Source organism: Eretmochelys imbricata, chromosome 9 (genome assembly GCF_965152235.1).
Source record: "Eretmochelys imbricata isolate rEreImb1 chromosome 9, rEreImb1.hap1, whole genome shotgun sequence".
Taxonomy (NCBI): Eukaryota; Metazoa; Chordata; order Testudines; family Cheloniidae; genus Eretmochelys; species Eretmochelys imbricata.
Window position 1 is genome coordinate 86,184,219 of NC_135580.1, and position 14,010 is coordinate 86,198,228.

Consider the following 14,010-nt stretch of genomic DNA (forward strand, 5'->3'; position numbering starts at 1 on the left):
TCTGTAAACAGTCACACGTGAATTTTTACTCCAAAGTGGCTTCTCATTGAAGTCAGTGGGACTTTGTATGGGAGCAAATGTCCACAGGTATGGATTGGTTTGCAGGCTCAGACTCCATAAACCCTTCCCATCACTGTGAAATTCATTTACCAGCAGTGGATTATATTATTTACATAGTTGTGATTGTTTTCAGCTTTGGTGTTACACTAGTCTCCTTTCCTGTCACTGCTGAGAAACCATGGAGGTGCTGGGTTCAAGTTGAACATTGGAGTCAAGAGATAAATCAGAGATTTTGGGAGAATCTTGTTCCATTCCATTCTGTCAATAATTGTGTCCAACAGAGAAAGGACTAAAGCTATGTCCAAAGGGTGAGTGGAGTAGAGATGGGCCTGAGCCACAGAATTTGAATCCAGATCTTAACATTCCCAAAGTTCAAAAGGTGGGGGTAGGTTTGGATCCAGGTTTTTGATTTGGGGCAACATTCAGGTCCAGATTCAGTTTTTCCCAGAGTTTGAGCATTGGTTTAGGCTCATCTTTAGTGACCAATCTTAGTGCATGCAGCTGCATTTACAACTGTCCATCTGGGCTCTGGATACTTTGAATCAGCAGTGATTAAAATGGGATAGAGTGAAAGAGATGATCTTTGTCTCTGTGGTTTGTTCATATGGGACTAAAACCTGAAACAACAGATTAAACTGGTTAATTTCTTCTAACTGAGCTGCAGAACAGGATTAGCTAGACAGTATGGAGTGTAAAATAAGTGGATACTTGAAACATTAGAAAATGAATTGTAAAATTCATGCAGAATAGACTGTTTTAGGCCCTGCTGTTTGAATTTTGCAGGCCTGAATCCTTTAAGAATGGAGTCATGGGAGTCGCGTCGAATTGCTACTGAAACAGAAACACACAGTAAAATGTGCTGATCCGTCTCTGAGAACTTCTATCTTTGAGCAAAGTTTGCATATTTGGTTAGTAGCAAATGTAAATTCAATATTTAGCTTTTAATCTAAATATTCAGATCTTTCACATCAGGTCTTTGGAACACTAAGTAATTAAGTAAATATTCTATCAGTATTGAATTAAACTTGACCGTTATCAGGAGGCTGGGAAACCAAGCCTGAAGCTGGGATGCCTGAGCTAGGAGGAAGTTTGTAAAGCTAGGTGCAGGTGTGTGTGTAAAGACTGAGCCCAAGAGGAGCCAGAGGTTCGTGGGCTGGACTTGGAACTTGGGAACTGAGGAGAAAAGCCCAGCAATTAGGGACTGGCTTTGGGGAGAGCAGAGAGGGTATTCCTATGTGAGGCAAAAATCTCACCCTGGCCTAGGAACTGGCCGAGGGCTGTAGACTTCCAGAGACACCCTTGGTAAAATGGTATCACTGAACCATATGGTCTGGTTGATTGGAGTCCAGGTGCTGCCAGTTAGACTATAAGACCAGCTGTTGCTGCTGGGAGACAACCAATAAGGAAGGATGCTGAAGGCTGAGCCCAGAGGCTCTCTTGTTTTGATATTTTTGTTGACTTGGACTAAGGGACTCTGTTACCCCAGAACGGGTTAAATGTTTTAATGCTTGGCCAGAGGGCTGAGTCACCTCTACAGCGGGAGGAGGTTGAAGATCATTGTTGGGAAATGGAGGAAGAAGTACTGCAATGCCAGGTCTTACATCTAGGGAGTGCTCTGAGAAGGTGAGTCTTGTAACATGGGCCCATATTATTTATTAACATAAGCAAAACCTGGTTTCATGACAGTTACAAGCTATAGAAGGACACTCCCCATGTAAGCCAGACCTTGAAAGTATGGAAATAAGAAACCAAGGGAAAAGTCTCCAGCAATACCTGCCACCTTGACATCTCCTACAGCAGGTATCTGTGCATGCGTTTAATATTATTTGTCATTTATTCTGCCACATTAAAAAGCTTCATTCAGCCAATTAAGAAACTGAAATAATACTATGCTACTAAGCTGACCTATGAGATACAAAAATAGAGAATAATGGATAGTCAGGCTGAACAACTCATAATGATCCCATCGGCTGAAAATTGTTCATCCTAATTCTCCATAAAACAGTTACAAATGCAAATACATCTGTGATAATTGGGATTATATCCCAAATAATTTATGAATAGGAGAAATAATTAAGTTCACAGAGAATATTATTCACTATGACTAATGCAAGCAACCAAACTGGTTGACACATACTTGTATTTTTACAGCTTTTTGGGTTTGTGTTGGCTTAGACCTGTGTGGGTTTCTACATTGCCCATCATGGTAGCAGTGTAGGCCGTATCAAGTTAGCATCTGCTAAAGATATGCCTGAGCACAAATTAGTTTTTTTTACTGTGCAATGTTAATTAAGTTCATGCCAGATTTCCAATACATATTGTCTTCATCCTAAAATTGGGCCTGGTGCTGTGGGCTGACAAAACTAATTGATGGCCATGTAACTTGTGTTTCACAGAGGTCCTCATATCACTTTCAGGACCATTTTGAGCCCTGGTGAAGATGTGGGTGTTGGACTAGGTAGCTATAATGACTTTACATGTTTGTCACTGAAGCTGTCATTGGCTTTAAGAACAAACCCCAATTTGGACTCTACTGGTAAAATTGTGTATCTGTCAATCATACATCCATCTGTAGACTTGCATTGCACAAGCCCCCTTTTTCAATAGTTGTCTCCTTTGATTATGTATCTTATTTGTACATCTTGTAAAATGTATGTGTGAAACTAATGTGTATGAATATGTATGCAGTTCTGACTGTTTCTGCTTGGAGCTAGCAGAAAGACAATGAATTTTAGTTGGAACATCTCATGTATAAGAGCAGAACAATTTGAAGGGGCCACTTTACTTTATACACTTTGTTTTCTGCACCTGTTTTGCTGTATGAAAATGGGCCAAATTCTGCTCAGCTATTTCTGAGTTCAATAGAGTCTCATAAGGTTCAGTCATGATGCTTTTTCTGGGGGATGTGCACTGCCCTGGTGTAGCAGTTAGCTAGTGCTGTGAAAAAGTTTCATAAAGTGCTGCCAATATTTTTTAAGAAGAGCAACCCAATTTTTTTTCAGTCTTAGCCTGTAATGAAACCTATGTGCCAGAAATGGCTGTCCATGGAGGTGCTCCTGTGAGAGACTGAGGATTCTAGTGATTAGTTTTACTACTTAATTAAACAAAACAGTTTTCCTATAACCGTAGTCACACAGAAGGCAGACCTACTTGGTAACCAATTTGTCTGAAGTGCATTTGCTGGAAACATTTTGAAAATGTACCAAATCTATGGTAGAGCAAAGTGATCTGCTTGAGTAAGGTGAAGGTGGGGATGGGGATGGTGGAGGTGAAGACCTTTCAGAGGAGAGGGGGAGAGCTTTCCAAGGAGTATTTTTAAAATACATGCCATTTGGTGCCATCTGACTCATTCCTAAAGCAAACATTTGTTCTTCAGATGTGTTTTTTATGGGCCCTCTCTTCTCTGGCACAGATAATTTAGCAGGCTATCATCCCAATCTTCCCTTCATATGGTGGATTTTAACAGGGGTTACCCAGGACCCCTAGAAAGTCTCCTTCCCTATATCATGATATCTGCCCAAAGTTTAGGCCAGATTGCTGATGTTTGAAACCAATTAGGATTACTTGGGCTAAATTACTCATTATCCTGTGCCAAATTATGGTTTCCTGCCTATGCCAGGAACCTCAGTGGATTTTGCCAGACTTCCAGTTGCTCAGTGGTTTCAGCTCAGGGTCATTTTAAGATTTAGGATTGACTCAAACCTGAAAGTAAATTTTTTGAGGCTTCATTTCGGTGAAGCTGCCCCTTCTTGTGAAAAACAGACTAGTGCTTTGTAGAGCAGTTGCCCTTTAGACTAACGCTTTGGTAAATGGTGGGGGGTTGTAATCTGTGAATGTTTCGCAGTTTTAAGTTACCAGTCGCACATTGAGGAACTAGGAAGGTCTGTTGTTTTGTTAATACTGCTGTTAGATACAGCATAATTTTTTTGGGGGGGAGGGATAGCTCAGTGGTTTGAGCATTGGCCTGCTAAACCCGGGGTTGTGAGTTCAATCCTTGAGGGGGCCATTGAGGGATCTGGGGCAAAAATTGGGGATTGGTCCTGCTTTGAGCAGGGGGTTGGACTAGATGACCTCCTGAGACCCCTTCCAACCTGGATATTCTATGATTCTATGAAAATGGTTGCCTACCTAGACTCTTAACATTTGCAAGATTTGCTCTGTTTGTAGAACAAACATGAATTTTACGTGCTCATCCAATACTTAATAGTGTAAAGTAGGTGCAATCCAAAGACTTCACATAGAAATTAAGGCAGAGTGAAAGAGCTAAAAGTACTGTCATTTTAAGATCCAGGTCCCAACAACATGGGAATTGCAAGACTTGACTGTACAGCATTTTCCAGGTTAACAGTGACAGCTCCTTCAACTGAGCCAGCTGGCAGGGTTTAAAAAATAGCTGATGTTAAAATGGCCACTTGTAAAAAGAAAATGTATTTACATATAGCCAAACAAAATACAGTAAACAGATTGTATTCGCTATCTTATCTCTATTCAAATATATATTTTTGTAAGCAAAACAAATAGTTTTAAAATGATAGTGGGCATGTTAGAAACCACCACAATTCTGAACATAGGTGTCACGCTTCACTAAATCAATTCTCCTGTGTCTAGCTATTTAAGGAGACTCAGAATAGCCAATGATTATGTATCCCATACATGATATGTTATTGAGATTATGGAAATATAAATTATTCAGACAATTAAATGAGCATGACATCTATGTACTGAAATATGCACTTTCTTTTCAGAGATAAGAAATCTAAGATAGCAATGCAAATCTGCAAAATCTTTCCTTGGACGTTACAGAAAAAAAAATCACACACAAATGATGCAGTGAAATCTTTTGCAATTTCTATTGCAAGATTTCACAACATGAATATAATTAGACTGTGTTAACATATTTCATTAATAAAGAAGCAGTTATGATGCTGTTGGATCCTTGGATTTAAACAGGTTGCCATGGGAAATTTAAGATACTCAATGTGACTCTGGCTTGTCTACTTCTAACATGCCACCCCAATTAAGGTGTTCATGCCCCCAAATTAAATAGCAATTCAAAATTACTGCAAACTGATTTCTATCTGGGTTGTGGTTAAAGCTGCCAACTGAAATGTCAGAGAGGAACAGTTTCTTAACTCAGAATATTATATGGATTTTTAAAAAAACTTGTTTTAACATTTATAAACATTTGGTAAGCTTTAAAACCTTTTATTAAATCCTTTCTTTGTGAAATATGGAGTACAATATAATATAAAGTATGATTAATCTATCTTCTTTGTATATGTAAATGTATTAATATGGGTCTGACAGTAGAGTAGAAGGTAATTTAAATTTTAATATATTGCAGTCAAGCAATGACAACGTATTATTTCTGCCTATGGAAAGATATCAATCCTCAGATATGGCAAAAAGGAAAAATCATATCCCCAGCTTGCATTAAAAAGACATACTTATGTACATTTTTGTTATGACATCATAGGCACTTACATGATTTGATAAATGTCCCTATGTCTGCGATATCTGGGAGCATTGGTGATTACAGATCAGCCATTTAAAAATAATGCTGAAAGATTTGACTTTTCTTCTGAGTTTGGTATGTGTATTGTACAAAGTAGCCTGGATTGATCTGTAAATCCTTAATTGTTCAAACAGGCAATAAAAGGGAGCAAGGATGGTCTTGTGGTTAACACAAGGGTGCAGAACATGTGGTTATATTCCTGCATAATCTCCACATGCCTTAGATCCCAATCCCTTGTTTCTATGTTGTATACCTTCCTCCCATCCTTTGTCTATGTTGTCTACTTGGACTGTAATTCCTTCAAAGAGGGCACTGTGTTTTACTCTGTACAGTGTGATACACAATGGGCCTCTGATGGGGCCACTAAACACTACAAATAATAATATTAATAATAACTTAAGCAATAACATTGCCTAGACAGCAGAAGTTTCAGTTCCAGCTGACTCCTGGCAGTCAGCTAGTCTTTACCTTAACCCAGACTGCATTTTATGAAGAGACTCACAGCAGGGTTGGACACAATCTATTAAGCTATTTTACAAGAGTGGGTGGCATGTTCACACAAGCTATTAAAGTAAGATCAGCTATCAAAGAGTAGTAAGAGTTTTGTAGTGTACTTCATTAGTACTCTCACAGCATATTGAAAGAGCAAGGAGAACCTTCAAATCAGAATATATGGTAGTTAAGAGGTATTATGACAGAGACATTGCTCAAAGTGAATCTTAAGGTTATAAAATAGACCAACTGGTAAGTATGTAAACATATTAATGATAGACTATTAGGCTACCTTATTAAAGACATAAAAAGCAATATAAGCAGTGTAAAAAAGTATAATTCTGTCTGGATCTTCTTTCCATAGAGTTACACAGTAATTTTAGGGTTTCTAAATAAAAGCCAAATGGCATAAAAGAGGCTTAATGCACTGGAGAGCTAGTGCTAATAAGTATTAATAATAAGTTCAGATCCAAGCTTGGCTCTGAGGTCAGAGCACAACCCTCTAATGAACGAAATACAAATATTCTGATATTCTCTAACATTCTGATTTCAAATGCCCAAGGTTGGGATAATATGGATCCAGGGTTGTAGTCTGAGATAATGATTCATTTATTGTACTGAGTGTTTTGGAGCATTTCTTCTTGTCCACTATTCATGCGTAGGTAGAATTTAAATTGATATTTGGATTTCCATCTTTTGAACAAAGTATATAGAATAATAGAACTTGTCATACTGGAACAGATCATTCGTTCATGAAGCTCATGTTTGTGTATAGGCTTGTTTGCCAGCCTGAGATAGAATTTTGGGTTTGATACTCTTATATCCTATACTTATATATGTGAACAAGGGACAAATACATTGTATATGTTGCTTCTGCTTAGCTAGATGGGTTTGTTACAGATAACAAAAAGTTAAAGTGTTACTGGGCATGGTGGGAGTATAGGAGTGCACACTTTAAGATTGCCTCAACTCCTATTTCAAGGCAAGGTCAAGCAACCAGTTGGGAGGGGCAAGGAAAGATGAGGAGGGGGAAGGCATAAGAAACACTAAAAGCCAAAGAAAAGCCTAGCCTTGGCCAGAACATAACCTCACTCCTTATCCCTTCCATGGTGTACAGAAGAGGTGGGACGAAGACCCCAGAATGACGACCCTGCAAAACTGAACATGACCATAAGTTGTAAGGGGTGGGATGTAAGGGGTGCATTGCAGGTATATTGGGGTCTGCTAAGAAGGAGTGGGGGGAATGGGGAATGAGAAATGGAGACACGGGCAAGACTTGGTGGCATCACAGCTGGAAAAGGGGACATGGGGTAAACGCGGTGCGACATCAGAGCTGGGAATGGAACTCCACCGGCGTGTAGAGCTGTGGATATGCTTGCTTGGAACTAAACCCAATCAACATTACATTGCCTGCACTTCAGATGTCTGGTCTTCTGCTTTCTGTCTGTGTAACGAAAACCAGGGGAGGGGGTGAAGGGAAAACCCTCTAACAATTCAGTATCCATCTGCAGATGGATAACTGATGCTTCAGAAGAATAACTGATGCTTCAGAAGAAGCAATATCCTTCATAATATGCCTAGCCAAATTGTACAGCGGTACATAGTGAATGGGGAAAATTCTTTCCATGGCCCTTAGTTTACAAGCATAAGTAAATACAAATGGTCTGCCCCTATATTAAAGACTAGAAGAATGTGGATTTAAGGTACAGGACAATGTGGAATTGAAGCCTTCCAGACTAAAAATATGCAACCCTAGATTAGAGAGTATTCACTTGATTCACTTGTTAGGTGACCCAAAAATAATAAACATGTTACTGACTGATTGTTTGTCTGATTTTTACACATAATCTGGGTGAAGCTGGTGAAAAATATGATGGTCCTTGGAAAAGGCAGGAGGAAATTAGTCTATTATAAAGAAAAAATCTATGCAAAAACATTTCTGCATATTAACAAGATGTTAGGTTCTTGATTGGGTAGATTCCACCAGAAGTAAACACTGAAGACTTATAAGGGAATTCAAAACTTACTGATTTTCTTTTACTCACATTTTAAATTGAGGGAAATAAATCTGTGCAGGTATACTTTGATATAATGAATCTGTACTTCACTGAAACCAAAATTATTATGCAGGTATAGTAACTTCAATCAGCCATTCTCTAAATGACCTGCCTGTCAATTATTCTGAAATGTTATACTCCTGGAAAGCCAATATTGCACAAATCATGCTACCTGGAACATGTAGTCCCAGGGCCTGGAGTGCAGTGTCGCTGCTTTGTATCACACCACCTGTAGCTCTGACCTTAAAATCAGTCACCCTTGGGAGGACCACCTAAGTATAGCAGGTTACTCTGACAGAGTGGTGGATCCCAAGTTACCCTGGATGACTTCACCAGCATTCAATCAGCCCAGGATCAGAGAGTGTAAAGGATATGTCAGCACAGTCTTTTGAACTGTATTGTGTGCTCTTCAGCCATAGCCAAGAATCTGGGCCCAATTCTGCTCATCATTACACTGGTATAACTCTCATTTAAGTCAAAATTTGGAGTATAATTTCGGTCCTAATTTAATACCTTTCACTGATTATACAGAGAATGTTTTAAATGACTGAGCAGACTTTGACAATTCTGTAAAAACTGAACAGTAAAAATAGCATATACAGGCCATATTTAAAAACTAAAATAAAAAAATCCTACTTATATGAGATTCCCTAGTCTTGGAATGGGTAATACCTCTCAAGATGGTTGAAACTTTTTAGTGATTCCACTATACTATGTTTTGATTGTAAAGTACTTTGCAATGACAGGTAAGCATTATAAACTCAGGGGTTGTACCGTATGATTGGAGGATTGCTAACATAGTTCCTATTTTTAAGAAAGGGAAAAAAAGTGATCCAAGTAATTATAGGCCTGTTAGTTTGACATCTGTAGTATGCAAGGTCTTGGAAAAAATTTTGAAGGAGAAGGTAGTTAAGGACATTGAAGTCAATGGTAAATGGGACAAAATACAACATGGTTTTACAAAAGGTAGATCGTGCCAAACCAACCTGATCTCCTTCTTTGAGAAAGTAACAGATTTTTTAGATAAAGGAAACGCAGTGGATCTAATTTACTTAGATTTTAGTAAGGCGTTTGATACGGTGCCACATGGGGAATTATTAGTTAAATTGGATAAGATGGGCATCAATAGGAATATTGAAAGGTGGATAGGGAATTGGTTAAAGGGGAGACTACAACGGGTCCTACTGAAAGGTGAACTGTCAAGTTGGAGGGAGGTTACCAGTGGAGTTCCTCAGGGATCGGTTTTGGGACCAATCTTATTTAATCTTTTTATTACTGACCTGGGCACAAAAAGTGGGAGTGTGCTACTAAAGTTTGCAGATGATACAAAGCTGGGAGGTATTGCTAATTTAGAGAAGGACAGGGATACCCTACAGGAGGATCTGGATGACCTTGTAAACTGGAGTAATAGGAATAGGATGAAATTTAATAGTGAGAAGTGTAAGGTCATGCATTTAGGGATTAATAACAAGAATTTTAGTTATAAGCTAGGGACGCATCAACTAGAAGTAACAGAGGAGGAAAAGGACCTTGGAGTATTGGTTGATCATAGGATGACTATGAGCTGCCAATGTGATATGGCTGTGAAAAAAGCTAATGTCGTCTTGGGATGCATCAGGAGAGGTATTTCCAGTAGGGATAAGGAGGTTTTAGTACCGTTATATAAGGCACTGGTGAGACCTCACCTGGAGTACTGTGTGCAGTTCTGGTCTCCCATGTTTAAGAAGGATGAATTCAAACTGGAACAGGTACAGAGAAGGGCTACTAGGATGATCCGAGGAATGGAAAACTTGTCTTATGAAAGGAGACTCAGGGAGCTTGGCTTGTTTAGCCTAACTAAAAGAAGGCTGAGGGGAGATATGATTGCTCTCTATAAATATATCAGAGGGATAAATACCAGAGAGGGAGAGGAATTATTTAAACTCAGTACCAATGTGGACACAAGAACAAATGGATATAAACTGGCCACTAGGAAATTTAGATTAGAAATTAGACGAAGGTTTCTAACCATCAGAGGAGTGAAGTTTTGGAATAGCCTTCCGAGGGAAGTAGTGGGGGCAAAAGATCTATCTTGCTTTAAGATTAAACTCGATAAGTTTATGGAGGAGATGGTATGATGGGATAACATGGTTTTGGTAATTAAATATTCATGGTAAATAGGCCCAATGGCCTGTGATGGGTTTTAGATGGGGTAAGATCCAAGTTACCTGGGAAAGAATTTTCTGGGAAAGAATTTTCTGTAGTATCTGGCTGATGAATCTTGCCCATATGCTCAGGGTTTAGCTGATCGCCATATTTGGGGTCGGGAAGGAATTTTCCTCCAGGGCAGATTGGAAGAGGCCCTGGAGGTTTTTCGCCTTCCTCTGTAGCATGGGGCACGGGTCACTTGCTGGAGGATTCTCTGCTCCTTGAGGTCTTTAAACTACAATTTGAGGACTTCAATAGCACAGATATAGGTGTGAGGTTTTTTTTGTAGGAGTGGTGGGTGAAATTCTGTGGCCTGCGTTGTGCAGGAGGTCAGACTAGATGATCATAATGGTCCCTTCTGACCTAAATATCTATGAATCTATGAATCTATAATCTCTGCAGATAATTTCATAGGCTACATTCACCTTTTTGGCTAAGTAAGTCAGTGGTGGAGTTTGTGAACTAACTCAGGTTTTCTGACTCCCAGCCTTGTGCTTGATCCACTAGGCCACAGCTGTTCCACAGTGTTTTGGAGATGGCATGATCTCATGATTAGTAAAAGATTAAAACCAGGACACCTATGGTGCTGGAGCATAAGCCTTTTCCAGAACAGATGCAAGAAAGCAGCCAATGTTCTGCTCCCCACATGCTAGGGAATGAATTCCCACAATGCATGATTTTATAGGGCACCGACCAACGCTCTCCCCATGAGACATGATACAAGATGAGTTGTATCAGGATGCAACAGCACAGTAATGATACCTGTATCTAAATGGGAGTAAGCTGTGCCTGTCAAAACAAACGCTCACATTGCAGGTTCAGTTAAGTAGATACAAATGAAGATGGTTCAAGGTGGTTTGAATTTCCACTCCAAACTCATGCGCCTAGCCTTAGTACTGAAAGATTAAATCTTGGTAGCCAGCCAAGTTCAGCATGTGTGAAATTCATAGGCAGAGGACTTACACAAAATGCACCACTTATTAAAAGCTTAAGTGCTACTTAAATAGAGAATAGGGTCTGGTGCAGGCACTTTGCACTGGGATGAATATGGCCAAAGTGAATTATTTGGTTCATGGTTGTGGTCGCTTTTGGTTGAAATGCACTCTCTTGGGAAGACCTGTTAATCCTGTTTTGGTAAGATGCAGAGCCCTGATGTTGCTTCTCTTTTATTGCTCTGTTGGTTTCCATGCATCCTGTTTGTCTGCTTTTAGTGGCTTGCTCCCCCATGCCTGTTACCTTCCTCAGCATCTAAATCACGCTGAAGTCAGATGGAGAAACTTTGTTGTAGGGCTAACCTGAAAAGCAATTAGTTCTTTTAAATTGTTTCCTTCAAGATGTCTGCATATTCCTTATCATATCTTACTGTCTTCAAACCTAGTTACCTCCCTTGAAAGCAACTGAGCCAAGCAGATGTTTTCTTATCAAGAATTCACACCAGACCTATTTATTTTATATTAGCATATCTCATTAACTGTCTCAAGGACACTGGCTAAATTCATCTTTTAATAACCATCTCAAAAATCTAGCTTTTCAAAATTGAAATGTAGCCACAAATAAGCTGTTTCTTTTTAACTTTGTAATTTCCATAGCAGAAACAGCGTGGACCAATGGACAGTTCAACAGGCTAAGAATGGGCTACACAGCTTTTCTAGTCAGCCTGGGTCCAAAGTGACCCAAAGGCACTACAGCTAACATTTGGTGTCCTATATCAACTGGTGGATCTCAGTCCATATCCTAGGGTGACCAGATGTCCTGGTTGTATAGGGACAGTCCCAATATTTGGGGCTTTGTCTTATATAGGCAATTATTACCCCCCACCTTCTGTCCCGGTTTTTCAGACTTGCTATCTGGTCACCCTACCATAGCCTGACCTAGTGGATAGACAAAAGGTACCATCACAATTAGCATCAAGTTACACCTTTTTCAACAATGTGGCCAAGAACTGAACAGAAAAGGGCAAATAATTTGTCAACAATATTCTTGCTTGATATATTAGAGGGGCAGGGAGCACTGGCCAGGCTCGGAGGCCAGCACATGCTTCTACTTTCTAAGAGGTGGCTCAGCAATTACATCCCCAGGAGCTCAGTGAGGATGCTTGCCCAGAGCTTCCTCTTGGGTGCTGTATTCTTAAAGCAGGAGTGTATCTCATAGTTGTGTTCTGACCCGTTCACTATATTATCTTGTTTGTCCTTCAGATAGCTAATGAAATTAATATTGGTCATTCAAGCACTTTGGAACCCTATTTAATCGTTTAACAGGAAACCAGTAATTTATATGATTTATTTCAATCACATATAATCCAGCAATCCTCATTTATGTAATCTACTTAATGTGTGTAGGTGAAAGTAAAATGCCTCTGAGGCTTTATGGATGGTGGTGGTCAGATCCAGGAAAGTTACAGAAAATGTGGAAGCTATAAAATGTTGGTTTTATACCCTAGTTAGAACTGCAACTTACTTTATTCTAGTCCTTGAATGTAAACAGAATATCATTATGCCAGTGAAAACTAGAATATTACAGTGACCACAAGGCTTTCAAGAACTGGGTCTTCTCATTATGCAAGGTCCAAAAAAATTGTAACTTTTGACTTGAGCAAAAGCAGTAACAAAAGACTGTTAATTACAGAGACAACAGCCAAATTCAGTAACATATGTCTGGCCCCTAATAAAATACTGGTGGTTTTTTTAAAAGGCTATTGAGGGAGCCATGACTGAAAAAACAGAATGGCATAAAGGGATTATCGGGAATGAGTGACCATTTTAAAAAAAGGAAAGAATTAGAGCACGGATATTACAAATAAAGAAACCTTTCAAGATCAAACAAACCAGCAAAAATGAAATATGTACAAAACCAACCTGGAAATTCTGTTCACGCCTCAAATGATTGATTTATGAGATGTTTCCAGTATCTGAGCTGCAGTTATCCATTCCAGTGTCTCATCCGAATTTCATAGAATTTATTTTATAATCCAAACAGTGTATCACTACATAACATTGGGGATAGACTTACCTTTCCAGTGATTTGAACCTTCAGTGCTCCCTGGGTCAATGTGGCTCTATGCAGATAGCATAGCATCACCATTCATGATGACATAGTTAAGGTTGTACCAACACTTGCATTATAAACGCCATTTTCAAAGGTTTGAATGTGTAGAGTGCCATTCAACAGTGTACTACACCAAACAATGGCACCTGGAAAAAATCAATAATGTAAGTGTAAAATTAAGCAAAGAGCCCCCTCTGTTCAATGAAGGCAAGTCCAGTTGTGCTTTCTGGTGATGCAATGTGAGGAAAAATGGATACTGCTTAAGAAACAGCAAAACATATACTAATTCAGACATGCTCATGTAAATAGTACACCTTAATTTATCTGGCTTTGAAGCCAATGTAGATGATCTATAACAGGATTAGGGTTTCTGTAGCCAATATAGTCTTCACATCAGGCTGAGATCTTTCCTCCTCAGTTCATATGCATAATTTCTCTTAACACTAATGGAAATTACGTGCATCCATTAGGAGGAAAATATATCACACAGAACTCTGACTCTAAGGAATCTTATGATGTGCATAAATACTTTTTACTTAAGAGGTAGATACTATGTTAATTATTAGGTGAATAATAAATGTTCTAAAATAAGTATTAATGTATAATATGCACTTTTATGTTTAGAATTTAGTGCTCAGAAAAGTTGCTAGCTAG